Below are 17,074 nucleotides of genomic sequence, written 5' to 3'. Positions count from 1 at the left end.
GCAGAATGTCCTTCCTTCTTAAAGCTGAAAATATTCCATTGTATTTATACACCACATTTTCTTTATTCATTTATGTGCTGATGGACATTCAAGTTTTCAAATTTTGTTGTTTTGTGAGTAATGCTGCAAAGAACATGGGTATGCAGGTAACTCTACCACATCCTGATTTCCATTCTTTTGGACATATGCCCAAGAGTAGGACTGCTGGATCATATATTGGTTCTATTTTTAGTTTTTTTGAGGAACCTCCATATTGTAATCCACAGTGGCCGAACCAACTTACATCCCCAGCAAGAGCGTACAAGGGTTCCAGTTTCTCCACATCACTGCCAACACTTGTTATGTCTTGTTTTGTTTCATAATGGCTCTCCTAATGAGTGGTAAGTGATATCATATTTTGGCTTTTATTTGTATCTCTCTGATCATTAGTGATGTTGAACATCTTTTCATATACCTTTTGGCTATTTGTATGTCTTTGAAGAAAATTTATTCAATCTTTTTGCCCCCCAAGTTTTTTTTTTCTGTTGTTGTAGGAGTTCCTTATATATGTAATGAGGTTTTTTTGAATAAATGAATATAAGTTTAATATAGTAAAAACATTAACACTATTTTTATTTTATGTTTAATACATTTTCTGCTCTAGAAAAAAAAATCATTATTTATCTCACCCAAGATCATTATGATGTTCCTCAAAGTATTCTTCTAGAAGCTTTAGCATTCATATTTAGGTCTGTGATCCATCTTACATTGAATTTTGTGCATGATATGAGTGAGATATTAAGATTAATGAAAATGCTAATTATAATAGATTCTCAGGTCCTAGCCAAAGCTTTTGTATATTGGGATCTCTTGAGATCTAGGTTATTTAAAGGTAATAGACGATCAGTATTGATGAATTTGTTTTCTTTTTCTATCTGGTGATTCTCAACCTTTGTTCCATATTAGAATCAAGTGGTTTGCTTGCTTGCTTCTTTTTGTCTTTGCTTTTAGTAGCACTGCCTCAATCCTACCTTCAAAAATTCTAATTTGATAACCTGGACATCAGGGTTTTGGGGGAGAAGGGGACAGGGTCTCACTCTGTCACCTGGGCTAGTGTACAGTGGCATGATCATAGCTCATTGCAGCCTCAAACTCCTGGGCTTGAGGGATCCTTCTGCCTCAACCTCTCACGTAGCTTGAATTACAGGTGTGAGCCACCATGCCTGGTGACATTGGGATTTTAATGGGTCTCTGGGTGAGTCTAATATAAAGCCAAGTTTGGGAATCATTGACAAGCTCCAAAAGCCTGGAAAAAATGTATACATGAAGATAGAGGTTAGTGTTACTCTCTCCTTGGATGAAAACCCCTGACAAGTTTTATTGATTTATTGGGAAACAACATTGGAAGCAGTTTCTCCTCTGCCTCTTTAATCCCTTGGCCAACGCAATCTTGAGTTAAGCGCAGTCTCACTATTAAGTCTTGTAGGGTGAATACATCTTTACTTCAAGTTTTCATCCACTTTATCTTCATCTCGGAGAATTATTGTGAAAAAAAAGTTCTCAGTGTATAACTCATATTAAGTAAAAGACATGTAATACATTGTAATAATTCAGCAAATATTGCTTGTGGTGTTTTACCTACTTTACACTTGTGGAAAATTTAAGGAAAAATTTTAAATAGTTCTACATTATTTTCATAGAAGAATCACAGTAAAATAAGAACTTTGCAAGTCCACATTTTACTACGTTGCATTATTTGAAAAGAAAACTAATTTTGAAGTGTCTGATGATTTCAAAACACGGTTCACTATTATTTAATTAGTGAAAGGAGATGCATGCGAGGATTTGAAATAGAATTTTTAACATTGACTTAGATACTTTCTCTAAATGTATTAGACATAAAAGTAAATGGTATTTATATATTTGTTTGTAAGATGCTATAATTTTAAATTTAAATGTCTATGTAGCTTTTCCTGAAGGAAGCTGTTCTGACATTGTGGAAGCAATTTTGGGACATTTCTCTTACTTGATTGATTCTTTTCTTATCCAGATGCTACCCATTTTCAAGATTGCACAAACTCCACTTCTATAAGGGAACTCAGCCCACAAGGCTCTCATGTACATCAGTAACATCTAGATCTTTATTGTATTACATATGCCTTGCCCTATCAAATGAAATTATATACCACGAAGTCAGGATCATATCTCAACTCTTCTGTAAACTCCACAATGCATAGCATAGTGTTACTCATGGAAAAATCAAATACTTGTGATTGAAATGGGTTAACATTCTTCTCATGTTAAGGAACATACTTCTTTAATTGTACCTGTTGTTATGCCGGGTGTAAGACTTATTCTTTTCTCCAGAGTTGATATCAATAATTTAAAAACATATAAGAATTGGAGATAAATGGGGAACCAAACAATTTATGAAGGTCAAAACTATGAAGTAAATTTCAGTTCATGGTTATTTGGTAGAAATACTAGGTTGGAGAGTATGGTTCACATTTGAGACCAAATTAAATATTATTTAATAGATTTCTTTCACACTTAGTTGAAGGAAAGCATGCAGTAAAAACCTAGCTTGACCAAAAACCTGACTTGCTCTTGGCAAAAATTGTGGTGGGGAGAGAGAGAGAGAGAGAGAGAGAGAGAGAATGAATAACCTCTACCCTGTGGGAGGGTCTTTCCATTGCAAATGACGCAAGTAGAGAATCTGATGAATCCGAGCCTAGGAAAGTCAAAAAGGAAGCAGATTGGCATCCAGTCATTGAAGACAATAAACCTGAACACTAAGAAGGCATGATTAAATAAATGTCAGGTTCTGAACAATTAAACTGGTTACTTCTGTTACATTGAAGTAAGGAGAGAATACCTTGGAGTCTAACACAGTTTTCCAAATAAAAAGATAATGAGGCAGAAGATGACACTTTGTTTACTAAATTTTCTAGTTCATATTGAATAGTTTAATTAGAACTTGAAAACCAAGGTCTCAGGGAACCATTTTTAAAGTGCTTTTCAAAGAGCTCATATTAAAATAATTATATGTAAATAACAAATAATTAGATATGAGGCTCACAAATGAAATATTTATGTTCATATAATATGGCTAATGTAAGGTAACAATAGTATTAAATCTATAGATCTATGATGGGAGAATTACTAGAAAAACAATAGTAGGTCTCTCAATCCATGAGCATGGAATGATTTTCCATTTGCTTAGGTTATTAGTTTTCAGCATACAATTCTTACACGTATTTTGCTAAATGTATTTCCAAGGGTTTATTTGTATAGTATTGTGAATATAATTATTTTCTTAATTTTTTTAAGAGAGAGAGTGTCTTTCTCTATCTACCAGGCTGGAGTGCAGTAACTTGCAATCATAGTTCACTGCAACCTTGAACTCCTGGCTCAAGTGACCTTCCTGCCTCAACGTCCTGAGTACCTAGGACTGAGAGGTGAATGCCACCATGCCTGGCTAATTTAAAAAAATAAATAAATTCATAGAGAAGAGGATCTGTCTTTGTTGCCCAGGCTGGTTCTGAACTCCTGGCCTCAAGTAAGCCTCCTGACTTGGCCTCCCAAGGCACTGGGATTACAGGCCTGAGCTATTGAGCCCAGCCACTTCCATTTCCTGATGGCTTTATTGATGTATTCTTCATTGTATTGACTGTAACTTCCAGTGCAATATTGGATAGAATTAGGGAGAGTAAATTTTATAGACATCTTTGGCACGTCACCAATTTTGAGGGGCAAATATCCAGTCTTTCACCATTAGCTATGCTGTAAAATGTAGTGTTTTTGGTTGTTGTTGTTGTTGATGTCCTCTATCAGGTTGAAGAATTTCCATTCTATTTTTTTTATTAATTCACATTAGATTCTGTCAAATCCTTTTCCTGCATCATTGAGATAATCATTTCATTTTAGTTCATTTTATAACATAGTATATTACATTACATTTTGTATTTAAAATACAAAAACAGTCTTGCATTTCTGGGATTAATTTCACTTAGTCATGGAGTGCAATCATTTTTATATATGGTTGAATTTAGTTTGATAATATTTTATTGGAGATTTTTGTGTCTATATCTGTGAGGTATATTGATCTGTAATTTAATTTCTATTTTTTCTTTTTAAAAATTTCTTTTTCTTTCTTTTTTCATTTTTGCTTTTGAATATAGGCCTTATAACATGAATTGGGAAGTTTCTTTTTCTATTTTCTGAGTATGTGTATCATTTCTTCATTGAATATGCAAAATAACTTACCAGTGAAGTCATGTGGTCCTGTATATTTCCTTATGAAAGACTTTTAATTGCTAATTTGACATATTTATTCAGATTTTCTATTCATTTTTATTTCAGCTGTGGTAATTTATATATTTTTAAGACTTTCTACCTTAAATATAAGTTGTATAATTTGTGGTCACAAAGTGTTTCATAGTATTTCCCTTATAATTCATATATTTGGATGGGATGGGGGAGGATTGGTAGTAGTAACCTTTGCTCCTGATTTTGGTGATCAACACATTATCTCTTTTTTCTTTCTTTTTTTTTTTTTTTTCTTTTTTGAGACAGAGTTTTGCTGCTGTCGCCTAGGCTGGAGTGCAATGGCAGGATGTGGGTTCACTGTAACCTCCGCCTCCTGGGTTCAAGTAATTCTGCCTCAGCCTCCTGAGTAGCTGGGATTACAAGCACCCGCCACCATGCCTGGCTAATTTTTGTATTGTTAGTAGAGATGGGGTTTCACCACGTTGGCCAGGCTAGTCACGAACTCCTGGCCTCAAGTGATCCACCCGCCTAGGCCTCCCAAAATGTTGGGATTACAGGCGTAAGCCACCATGCCCGGCCTTTTTTATTATTCATCATCGAAGTATTTCTCAATTTTGTTTATCTTTTCAAAGATTCAAACTTTGGATCTTTAAATTTCTTTATTGTTTTTTGTTTTATTTTCTGTTTGATTGATTTCTGCTCTAATCTGTATTATTTCTTTGTTTTTCTTGCTTTGTGCTCAGTTTAGTCTTCCTTTTCTAATTTCTAAGGTTGGGAGAAAGAATTATTAATTTAAGAACTCTCTTTTTAAAATAACCTTTAAATTTTGATATAATTGTAGATTTACTTACAGTTATAAGAAATAATATAGAGAGATTTCTTGTAACCTTATCTCAGTTCTCCCAGTGGTAACATCTTGCAAAAGTATAGTACAATATCATAACCAATATGTGGAGATTGATATAGTCAACATACAGAATATTTCCATTACCACGGAATCCCTCATGTTGTTCTTTCCTAGCCACATCTATTTTCCTCTTTTTCACCTCATCTTTAACCCTTGATAACCACTAATCTTTCCTCCATTCTCATAATTTTGTCACTTCAGTAATGTTCTACAAGGGAAATTCTACATCATATAATCTTTTGTGGTCAGATTTATTTACTCAGCATAATTCTCTGAAAATTTATGGAAGTTGTTGTCTATATCAATAACTTGTTTCTTTTTGTTGCTAAGTAGTGCTTCATTGCATGAATGTAATACATTTTGTTTAAACTTATTCACCCCTTCAAAAATTTCTGGGTTGTTTCCAGTTTGGGGTTATTAAAAATAAAGCTGTTCTGAATATTTGTGTAAAGTTTTTGAATTAACGTGGTTTTTAAAAATTACTCTGCTGTAAATGCCCAGGAGTGAAATCACTGAGTCATAAAGTCATTGCCTGTTAAACTGTTAGTTTGCTTTTTAAAGAAAGTATCAAATTGTTAGAGAATGGCTTGGTTATTTTACATTCCCATCAACCATGCAGCAGTTATGTAGTTTCTTTGCAGCCTTGCTAGCACTCAGTGTTGTCATTATTTTTTATTGTAACTATTCCATTGGGTATATATTGAAATCCCATTGGGGTTTTAATTTTTCATTCCCTAATGGTTAATGATGTTGACGTCTTTTCATGCTCTGATTTTCCAAACATATATTCTTTTCAGTGAAATGTATATTCATGTCTTTTGCCCACTTTCTAATTTGACTTTGTTCACTCTTAAGTTTTGAAAGTTCTTTCTATATTCTTGCTACTAGTCTTTTTCAGACACATGGCAAGCAAAAGGGGAAGGAAGGAGCACCTTTTTACTGTCAAGTTGAGATGAAGGTCAAGGTTCCCCATTAGGCCTCCTTTGCCACACAAAAAGTAAATACTCTGTGTTTTTAAGATAAAGTAATGGATGCCAAGAAAGACTCAAATTTTTTTATGTACTAATCATAAAAATGAACTATGATTTATAATTCTTCTCTTCCATTTTCATTATACATAAGTTAAGAAAACAAAATACATCATACTCAATAATAAGAATTCTGAGTAGAAACTCACCAGTTCACCTTAGCTATATTTTCCCTTTTGGGTTTCTTTTCTTTTCCTTTTTTTTCTCTCTCTCCTTTTTCTTTAAAAATTTTGGAGTGTGCAGAGGGATAAGGGTGAGGGAGCGTGGCAAGGAGAGGAGTTCAGATCAGGACAGGGAATGGAGGAGGGCAAGGAGTGAAGGGCACAACCCACAGCCTGGGAAAGAGAGGCATGAAACCCAGCGTGTCAGGTGGACGGATCATGGAATGGGGGGCCAGCGGAGGTTAAGGAAGGAGGGCCCAAGGGTAGGGGTGGGAAAAAGAGAAGAGGAGGAGGAAGTGCGCCTGTGAAGAGTGTTAAGAAAACGACAGGACAGAGCGGGGACGGGAAAAGCGGGCCGAGGGACAGGGTGAAAGGTGAGAAACGAGGGTATGAGGAAAGAGGGTCCGGGGCGCTGGGGAGTTGGGGAGACGATGGAGCGACAGGTAGAGCAGCTTGGGCCGAGCCGCGGGGGTGCAATCCAGACGCCGGGCGGGGGAGGGGGCGGCGGGGCGGCGGGACGGTGGGTAGGGGCCACCAGGCGGCGCCGGAGACCACCAAACATTACAGCGAGCGAGCCTGCTTCCTGGAGAGAGTGCAGACAAGGACCAGGAGCGGGAGCCGAGCCTCGCGGCCCGGGGCACGGCGCCGCCCGCCCCTCCCCGGCAGTGCCTCCCGACCCCCTCCCCTCCGCTGGGACATGGCCTGAGGCCCCGCCCGCCGCCCGGAACCCCTCCCCCACGCTGCCCCCGGACCCTCGCCCCAGGACCGCGGGGTCTCTTCCCGGCCCCGCCGCCCGCCCCGGCGAGAACAGGCCCGGCGGGCAAGGCGGCGGCGGACCGAGGGAGGCCTGGCCCGGCAGCGGAGAGAAGGGTGCGGCGCAGCCCGAGTTTCCCACCTTTTCTCCTGGCCCAGACGCGGCTGGGGCGGACGGGACCTCTCGCGCTCTGCCTCCTCCTCTTGCTTCATGGAGCCATGAGCCTGGGTGGGGGCTCCCGAGAGAAGCTGGCCTGCGGGCGGGCCGGACGCGCTGCGCGGACGGGGCGGGGCGAAGGAGGCCGGCCGGCGGAGGAGGAAGCGGCGGGGCGGAGGCGGCGGCGGCCGGGAAGAACTAGAGGTATTCCCCGGGCGGCTGGAAGACTGAGTCGAGCCGGGACCCGAGTCCTCCGGTATCCCAGCAGCCACCGGAGGCAGTGAGGTAATGGAGGAAGAATGTAGGGAGTCCACCAGTGGACCACACTCCTTCTAGCGAGCCGCGGAAACCATAGAGATCAGGGCTCAGCCGGAGGGCCGGCCCACTGCTGTCACGTGGCCTCCATCCGTGCGCTTTATTGGCTGGTGCTGGCTTTACGGGGTTGAATTTTGGACGCTGCCTGCCATTCGTGGGACCGAGTTTCAGGCAGCTGGAATAAAGAGAGACATCGGGGGAAAGCCGCGAGAAGGCCAGCGTCCCTGGCTGGGAGCTGAGCTAGCCGAGTAGGGCGCCCGGCTGTCAAACTGGCCGGCGCAGTGCACGCTGGGCCGCCCCGGAGCAGTCGCAGAGCCCGTCGGGAGTCGTAGTCCGGGACGGGCCCGCGGCATGGTCCGCGACGCAGCTCGGGATCCGGGTCGGGTTGTCGGCCGGGTTGCCGGCCGGGTTGCTGCCGGGCACCGTCGAGCGTTAGCCACCCAGCATTGAGCTGCCAGCGGCTGTTCTCCCTAAGCACCCTCGCTCACGTCGCCTCGCCTCGCTTCGCCTGACCGGCCGCAGCCTTGGATACCAGCCTTAAATCGAGCCGACTACGGCCCAGCCCCGCCCGCGGCGAGGTGCGCGGGGTTCGGTGCCAGCCGCTCGCCCCTGGCCGGGCCAGCCTCTTGATGCACCGGGGACGGGCGCGCCCATCCGACTCTTTGAGGGGCGGCAGGGCCATCTGTGTCTTTCGCTCTCGAGCCCCCAGCTAGTTCGCTTCAGCGGAATACCTACTGTGCAGGATTATTCAACAAGCCGATTGATCACATTGTTCAGCTCTAGCAGTGCAAAGGCTTCACTGAAAAAGAACATTACAAATTTTTTTTGAAAGAAATTTGGGGGTAAATTTAATTTTAAATACTGATTTTTGATAACATTTGATCTTATGACAGCATTTCTATTTTTAATTACAGATAGGATTACACTAAAAGTCATTTCTGACCTGCTCCCTTACCCTTATGGCTAAAATAAACTGCTAGGCCCTGAAGCGAAGGCGAGCCATGTTCTAGAGCAATGTCTTTCTTGTATTAAAATACGGCCCCATGCTCACAAAAAAAAAAAAAAAAATGTTGGAGTGTAAACATATACATCATCTTAATTTGAGTCCTTATGTGTTGACGGTGTGCAGGGAAGAATGGGAAAGTAACTGTAAGTGGAGCTCAGAAAGAACTAACAAATTCATGAAAAAGTGATATTATTGCTGGTCTATTTTTTTTTTTAATTTTCTGCTTCCTCACACTCTCCCATACTAAATGAATTATTTAGTGGTTTTTTTTTTTTTTTTTTTTTTTTTTTTTTTTTGTGATACGGAGTTTTGCTATTGTTGCCCAGGCTGGCACGATCTTGGCTCACCGCAACCTCCGCCTCCCAAGTTCAAGTGATTCTCCTACCTCAGCCTCCCAAGTAGCTGGGATTACAGGCATGCATCACCGCGCCCGGCTAATTTTTTGTGTTTTTATTAGAGACGGGGTTTCTCCGTGGTGGTCAGGCTGGTCGCAAACTCCCGACCTTAGGTGATACACCCACCTCGGCCTCCCAAAGTGCTGGGATTACAGGCGTGAGCCACCGTGCCCGGCCGACAGGTGTTTTTTATGAGTTACAGACTATGTGCTTTCAGAATGAGGCAACCAATTTAAGGATGTAAGCATAATTTAAGGATATTGAAAATGATGTAGGAATAAATTTTGTTTAGTCATTCATGGATTTATTCATTTTCAGATGACTATGTGTGTGAATATTTAAGAATTCTAAAACCGCATGGGATTACTTATAACTATATAGGAGCCTAACACGATAATGGAATCAGAATATACTTTGCTGAAGGGAGGAGGCTTTTAACTGAAAGTCTTCTCTCTACGTTTTTATGTCTCTAACAGGAATCCACTGAAGACCTACATTTCCCGGAAGGTTAACAGCCCCCTTCTCAGTTTTCCTGGTAAAGTGTTTTTATATTGGTAGAATACCTTCTGTCACACTCTATATTTTTCTTATCTCAAGTAGAAAAAATTTTTGCCCTTTTGCTTGGGACTGTTAACAGCCCTGGTAGTGGAAAAGTAGAAGGAAATGATTCTGTGAATTTTCTGTTATATAAATTTTAGCCAGTTGAGGACTTTTGAATGAGGGGCCATACAGCCAAGGATTTAGGATTTCAGCTCAGAAAAGAAAACTACATAGGTGTTTAATCGTGTCCTAGCCACTTATTAGCTGGGTAACTTTGAGCAAGTTTTATACATATCCTTCCCATGAGTTTTTCATTTCTAATACTGGCTGTGTAATACAGTATGTTTCATAGACTTGCTGTAATAATCGATGGAGTGTATCTAATAGTGTTTATTTTACTGTAACTGGGCCACAGTTAGGAAGTACTCAATTAAAATTAGCCGTCATTATTCCTAGTATTAATATGGTGATGAACAGCTAAAGAGCATTTAAATAATTATCATTAATATGGATAAATTTTGACCATACCTGAATAAATATTTATAATATAACTGTTGAGAGTATACAAGTTTAATATTTTAGGGAAATACAATGTCAAATTCTATCAAGCTCTATTCTCAAACTAAAACAATAGCAGTTTGCTTTCAGATATTTTGAATATTATTGTGACATTTCCCCCTTCTACCTTTCTGGGACCTTGGATACAGGAACCATGTAAGGGTAAATCGTCTAGGTCTTCGTTGTGGGACAGGGGTGATATACTACAGTTCCACAGGGGCTGAGCCGGGTTTCAAGGGTGAGATAGAGAGCTGATGGTAAAAATAACAATGAGAGCAAAGGCCAAAATGTATGGAGTATTTATTATGTGTCAGACATTTTTCACTAAGCATTCTAGTACAATATTTCTTCAGATCTATGAAGATCTTAATCTTAAGTAGTAAATGGTTTTATTATAACCACTATACAAAATAGAAACACTAACATAAAAAGGTTAAATAATCTGTTTAAATTATCTTGGATTATCAACCCAATTAGCTGTGTCCTCAGAACAGAAGCTGGTAGCACTACACTGAACTATACCACACTTGCAAGCCTTCAGAGGAAAATTCCCTAAGAGAAAATGGTATCTATGACTCAATATTTCTTCCCATACCTTCAGTGACTTACGGTATTTATTTACTAAATGCCAAAGCAGATAGTCCAATAGGAAATATGTAGCTAAATGGCCTGCGAAGAGAAGGGAATGTCAAATAACAGGCAAAATAGAATCTGACACCCTAGGTCTCAGCAAGTGTTTTGAATGGACAATAAAGAAAGTGACTAGAATGTAACCTCTGAAAAAATGTTGTGAAGCACCAATGGCCTTGAAAAAATCTAGGGAGCTGATGTAAAGGACATCCACTTCATAATGACAATTGTTGAACAAATTACTTGTTGGAGATGGAGTTGCAGACAAAGCAAATATTTACCACTGCTTTAAAATACGTTTATTGTACTCAGGAGAAGAGTCTGGAACTGTGGTTTCAGAATGAGCTTATCCAACAGTAAGAAGGGGACTGGGGCATACCTTTTAAAATAATAATGATATATTTATAATCATCCTAGTGTGATTTATTTACCTTTTAGTAAATCAAGTTCTCAGAAAACTAAAGTAAAAAAATCTTAACATTACATATGCAGGACTTAATCTGAATAATCATAAATTTTCATAAACTTAATTTACATACCACACCATAGTAGCTGTGATATAGTAAATTAATAAGTTTTTTGTACTATGGTGTAGCTCTTTCATCCTAAGAATAAAAAAGATTCTATTATGTCAAAAGACATGTATCTGGATGGTTAAAAAAATCCAATCATACATAACTGAAGAAAATGTAGGTATTTTAGTGGAATAAGAATGTGATATATGAAAACAGAAAAATAAATATCTTCAATGTTACTTAAAGAAACAGAATTAACAAAGATGTATCATGGAAGAGAGGATAGTTCTGTAAAAACACGTAAAATAGCTTTCAAAGATGAAAATTTTACATATGTAAAAGCATTTGTTAATGAAAGTAATAATAATTCCATTCATGCATTTGTTCATGTATAACCAATAACTTACTTGTGATGCCATAGAAAAAATTCAAGCATCAAACTGAAAAGCAGATTTTAATAGGTAAGAAACTAGTGGCCTTTAAGCTGACAATATATTTGTTTGAATAAAAAATATTATTATTTTAAAAAAATCAAATTAGCAAAATACAAAAAAAAGAACATTTCACATGAACATCTTAATTTTTGGTATGTGTTTAAATATCAGGACCTTTACTCATATTCTTCATAAACAGAGTCATAAGTCTTAGTAGATGCTGCCATGTGTAGGCGGGTTGTCTTCTCTAATTATCCTCAGTCCCCACCATTCCATAGTGTCCCCAGTAGAGATATTACTGGCATTTTTCATTTATTGCCATAATTTAGCTGTTGTTTTTCACAGTCAGCTTGCTTGCTTTATTTTAATATTTATATACCACGTAGGCATCTCAGTGTTTCACTCTTGCTATGAGACAGCCATAGATCTCTTTTGACCTAGAGTTTTTTATTCTCTTTGTTTTTCAAAATTATTTTCCCTAAAAGAATGGAACCTATGAGCCTCCAAATAGTGCATTTAAACTCAATCACCTCTAGAAAACAATGCTAAACTATTCAGAAAGAATGAAGAGAATAAGTGAATTCTCCAAACCCAGAGCTAATGAGTGCCAGCTCTGAAAATGAAGTCCTTGATTCTTGACATCTGGCCTAGTGTGCCTAGGAAGTATAATCAGTTACTCTGACTCAGTCATTTTAATAATTGAAGTAAACTACTTAACAGTTAAACATTATATACTTAAAATACTTAAATTAGCTTAGATATAATCGAAGAATTTCACTTTTTAACTCCAAATAATGAAGTGTTTGGTTGTAGGGTATTAGATCTTTCATGGAAGAAAGTAGTCCCGTAAGTCTAAGTACAAATTTCAAATGTAAAATAAAACTGATCAAGCCAGAGACCAGGTTTGGCAAAAAGTATCATTTGATATGACTTGTAAAATGTCAATTATTGTGAACAATTTTAAAAAGACCTCATCAGACCATATTGCATGTTCTCGTAAAGGGGAAAAGAAGTATATAACAGCATGTACTGAATACTTTATACCCATTATACATCGGGCTTTTTAGATTCATTCTACCATTTAATTTTTATGGACATGCTGGGGATACGGTATTGTTATCATCCTTATTCTTTAGTGAGAACTGAGATTTACAAAAGAATAAGTAAATTTTCCAAAATTAATTACTGATAATCTGTACACAGACCATTTCTAAATTCATGAGATAATTGCTGTTTTAGTTACTTTGGGCTGTTAAAACAAATTACCGTAGACTGGGTGACTTAATCAGAAAACGCGTGTTCTCACAGTTCTGGAGGCTGGAAAATTTAAGATAAAGGTGCTTGCACATCCAGTGACTGATGAGGGCCTGTTTCTTTGTTTGCACATGGCCATTTTCTCATTGTATACTGACATGGCAGAGACTGAGAGAAAGAGATTACCTCTTTGATGTCTCTTCCTATAAGAGTATTAATCTCATTCACCAACTAATTACTTCCCAAGGGCCCACCACTGAATACTATCACAATGGGGACTAGGGTTTCACCATATGAATTTTGAAGGCACATAGACATTCAGTTTTAGCAACTGCTAACAATATTACTCTTACACAACCATTTTTCTCACTTAAATATTTTCAATCAGTTATTTAATAAATGGAAGCAGTGGGATTACCTTGGTATGACCATAAGAATTTATCTGGGAGATGTCTATGTGTGTGTGCATGTGTGTGTGTATGTTTATCGTGGGGAAGAAGTTTGTGAGTAGAAGCAGTGGATTGAGAATCTGGATAATAAGAAAATATTCTATTGATCCTGGTGATTTGAATGTACGATAGGAGCTGGTTGTCAACTGATTTAATCAGTGGGTATTTCAGTATGAGGCATAGTTGGTGACTGAGCTTTCATATGGTAATCTGAGGTGAATATTGACATAGAATTAGAATTATAACTCACATAAATTCACACAAAAACATTTTTACATTGCCTACTGATTTTTATACATATAACCAAGAAATAAAGTATATGGTGGCCACCTTTCTCCAGGGATTTATAGGGTAATTAGATGAACTCTTCCAATAATTATAAAAATAAGAGCTGAAATAACAAGTGCATATTCTGAATTACAAAAATCATTCAAAGTAACAAAAAGCTTATATCTTTGATCCCAATAACCTATTTTAATTTTCTTTTTAAAATTAAAGTGTTAGAGGCAAAAAAAAAAAGCCATAACTAAACCAAGTACAGATAAAGGAAATAAGAATGAGGAACAGTGTATGTGTGTGTGTATGTGTGTGTGTATGTGTGGGCATGCCTATAGGTATAGTTGTGTGTGAATTTAAGTGAACACACTTACTAATTGAATAAAATACAGTAAGTGTTTGTATATGTATCTGCATGTTTGTGTCGTATTTTGTGTTATTCAGCTTTTACAGAATATTCAAATAGAAAACCAAATAAGATTGTCACCTATATTGCATAAATAACCAGAGAAAAGTCACTTAAGTGGCCATAAAAGAAATGTTGAACATAAATGCAGAGAATTCTATTTAGAGTAAGAATGCCCACATGTATTACAGTCCCCAAAAAGCAATTAAGCAGAAGAAATTGCTTTCAGAGCTTGGAAAGATTTAAAGCGTTACCATTAAAGTTTGAGTTAGATGTTACTCCATGAAGAGAATATATCCTTAAACACTGCTGCCCTGTGCATCAGAACATACTCACTCCGATATTGGACCTGTTGCTGGTTAGAAATGTCTTGACAAATGGGATCTAATTAAACTAAAGAGCTTCTGCACAGCAAAAGAAACTACCGTCAGAGTGAACAGGCAACCTACAGAACGGGAAAAAAATTTTGCAATCTGTCCATCTGACAAAGGACTAATATCCAGAGTTTACAAAGAATTTAAACAAATTCACAAGAGAAAAACAACCCCATCAAAAAGTGGGTGAAGGAAATGAACAGACACTTTTCAAAAGAAGGCATTTATGTGGCCAAAAACGTGTGAAAAAAAGCTCATCATTACAGAAATGGTCATTACAGAAATGCAAATCAAAACCACAATGAGATACCATCTCAGGCCAGTTAGAATGGCAATCATTAAAAACTCAGGAAACAACAGGTGCTGGAGAGGATGTGGAGAAATAGGAACACTTTTACACTGTTGGTGGGAGTGTAAATTAGTTCAGCCATTGTGGAAGACAGTGTGGTGATTCCTCAAGGATCTAGAACTAGAAATACCATTTGACCCAGTAATCCCATTACTGGGTATATACCCAAAGGATTATAAATCATTCTTCTATAAAGACATATGCACATGTATGTTTATTGCAGCACTATTCACAATAGCAAAGACTTGGAACCAACCCAAATGCCCATTAATGATAGACTAGATAAAGAAAATGTGGCACACATACACCGCGGAATACTATGCAGCCATAAAAAAGAATGAGTTCATGTTCTTTGCAGGGATGTGAATGAAGCTGGAAACCATCATTATCAGCAAACTAACACAGGAACAGAAAACCAAACACCACATGTTCTCACTCAGAAGTGGGAGTTGAACAATGACATGTGGGCACATGGAGGGAAACATCACACACTGGGGCCTGTTGCGGGGTGGGGGGCAAGGGGAGGGATAGCATTAAGAGAAATACGTAATGCAGATGACAGGTTGATGGGCAGCAAACCATCATGGCACATGTATACCTATGTAACAAGCCTGCATCTTCTACACATGTATAACTTAAGTATCATAAAAAGAAAGAAATGTTTTCATTAATAATATTTCTCACCTTTTCTAGATATAAATTTAATTCACAGTTGGGCAGGACAAGGTGCCTCACACCTATAATCCGAGCACTTTGGGAGCCCGAGGCAGGCGGATCACCTGAGGTTAGGAGTTCAAGACCAGCCTGGGCAACATGGTGAAACCCCGTCTCTACTAAAAATACAAAAATTACTACTCAGGAGGCTGAGGTAGGAGAGTCGCTTGAACCTGGGAGACAGAGGTTTCAGTGAGCCCAGATCGCGCCACCATACTCCAGCCTGGGCAACAGAGCGATGCTCCATCTTAAAAAAAAAAAAAAAAATCAAAATAAAATACAATAAAAAATAAAAATAAAATTTAATTCACAGTTGTAACCAGCCTAAATTAAAAATATTTCTTAAGAAAAAGATTGAGACTTTATGTTTTAGATAGTTGTGTTTTTATGACAGAATACCTACACACACACACACACACACACAAACACACAAACTAAAGAACTTTTTCTGTTATATATCAAATCATACTTTTGTTAGTGTGTTTAATTTTATTTTATCTTTCTCTCTGTATGTTTCTCTCTCTCATCAATTTATCTATTATCTGTCTCTTAATCAATCCATCCATTCATCCTTCCATTCAATCTATTACTTTTAATATTTTTAAATAAACTGCCTTGTTGCTGTGATTTGTATTAATGTAGACTGGCAGAGCCTGAAATGACAGAAAGACTTTTATTTGCATGGAATCTCCTGGAATCAGCTAATAATTCACTATGGACTCTATTTACTCGGTTAATAACTGTGCAGAAATGTCATTACCTGAAGAGCACAAATCTGGGGACAGACAGAATTTTAATCATGGGCTCTGTCATGACTGATTGGTGATTTTGGTTGCTTAAATAATCCGGACTCTAGTCTCCTCAATTATAAAACAGGGAATAATAATGGACTTAACTTTATTATATGTTAAGCAACATAAATTGCTTTGGGTATTCAAAGAAGATAATTAATTGCCATGGATTAGGAATCTGAAATAGAAGCTTGAATTCCCAGGAGTGAAACAAATTTAGCAATATTTGCATGACTATTGGAGAACCAGGCCACTTAACAGATATACGTATGCCCCTCTGACTACCTCCTAGATATTTTCTGCCACGTCAGCAGTAGGCAAAGGACCAGTTGGCTTAGTGTCTATATTGTTTACATGTGGCAGCTCAAACAATGTGATATGAATATGAACTAAGGAGGGAGACACTTCACACTTAACATCTGTTCTTCAGTTTCCCCAACAGGATGCCTCCAAATGTGAAAGGAAACTCATCAATAACAAGCTGAGAAATGAGTCTAAACAACTGACATTTTGGAATAACATATTTGACATTTGTGAGGTCCACTGGTTGTGGCTTAATCAAGAAAGCCATCAGATATCCACAGTACCCATCTTTTAGGCATACATATCTAAAAAACACATCCATTTGTCTTATTTTAAATCCATATTTTAACGTTCAAAATATTATTTCATGGATATTTTGCCACACGATTATGCTAGTTTTTACTATTTTCTCCCCTAGTATGTAAAAGTACAAGAGAATACAAATTCCTTGGCAAGTCAGTTATTTAGTCATTTCAAATTTTGATATTTCCAGAAGTCATAAGAGGATTCT

At 38.1% G+C, this 17,074-nt stretch overlaps 1 protein-coding gene and 1 non-coding gene across 31 annotated transcripts in view; one reads left to right on the top strand and one right to left on the bottom strand.

Annotated features, from left to right (window-relative positions):
- LOC112204612 (uncharacterized) overlaps positions 1-7,379 on the bottom strand; it is a 229,242-nt gene extending 221,863 nt beyond the window's left edge. For 27 of the 30 annotated variants that reach the window (XR_010146957.1, XR_010146954.1, XR_010146955.1 and 24 more), the window contains exon 1: positions 7,240-7,379. This is a non-coding gene — a transcript (uncharacterized LOC112204612). Of the gene's footprint in view, positions 1-2,651; positions 2,711-7,239 lie in introns of all 30 variants that reach the window. The other 3 variants (XR_010146970.1, XR_008537430.2, XR_010146971.1) reach the window with 1 other exon arrangement.
- Positions 7,380-7,426: 47 nt separating this feature from the next.
- The window catches only part of LOC738010 (NUT family member 2D), a 28,903-nt gene continuing 19,255 nt past the window's right edge, over positions 7,427-17,074 (top strand). The window contains 2 exon segments of the mRNA XM_063781929.1: positions 7,427-7,539; positions 9,447-9,505. The gene's annotated coding sequence lies outside the window, so the exon portion shown is untranslated.

Source organism: Pan troglodytes, chromosome 8 (genome assembly GCF_028858775.2).
Source record: "Pan troglodytes isolate AG18354 chromosome 8, NHGRI_mPanTro3-v2.0_pri, whole genome shotgun sequence".
Taxonomy (NCBI): Eukaryota; Metazoa; Chordata; class Mammalia; order Primates; family Hominidae; genus Pan; species Pan troglodytes.
The sequence above is the reverse complement of the archived record's forward strand: the minus strand, read 5'-3'. Positions and strand labels throughout refer to the sequence as shown.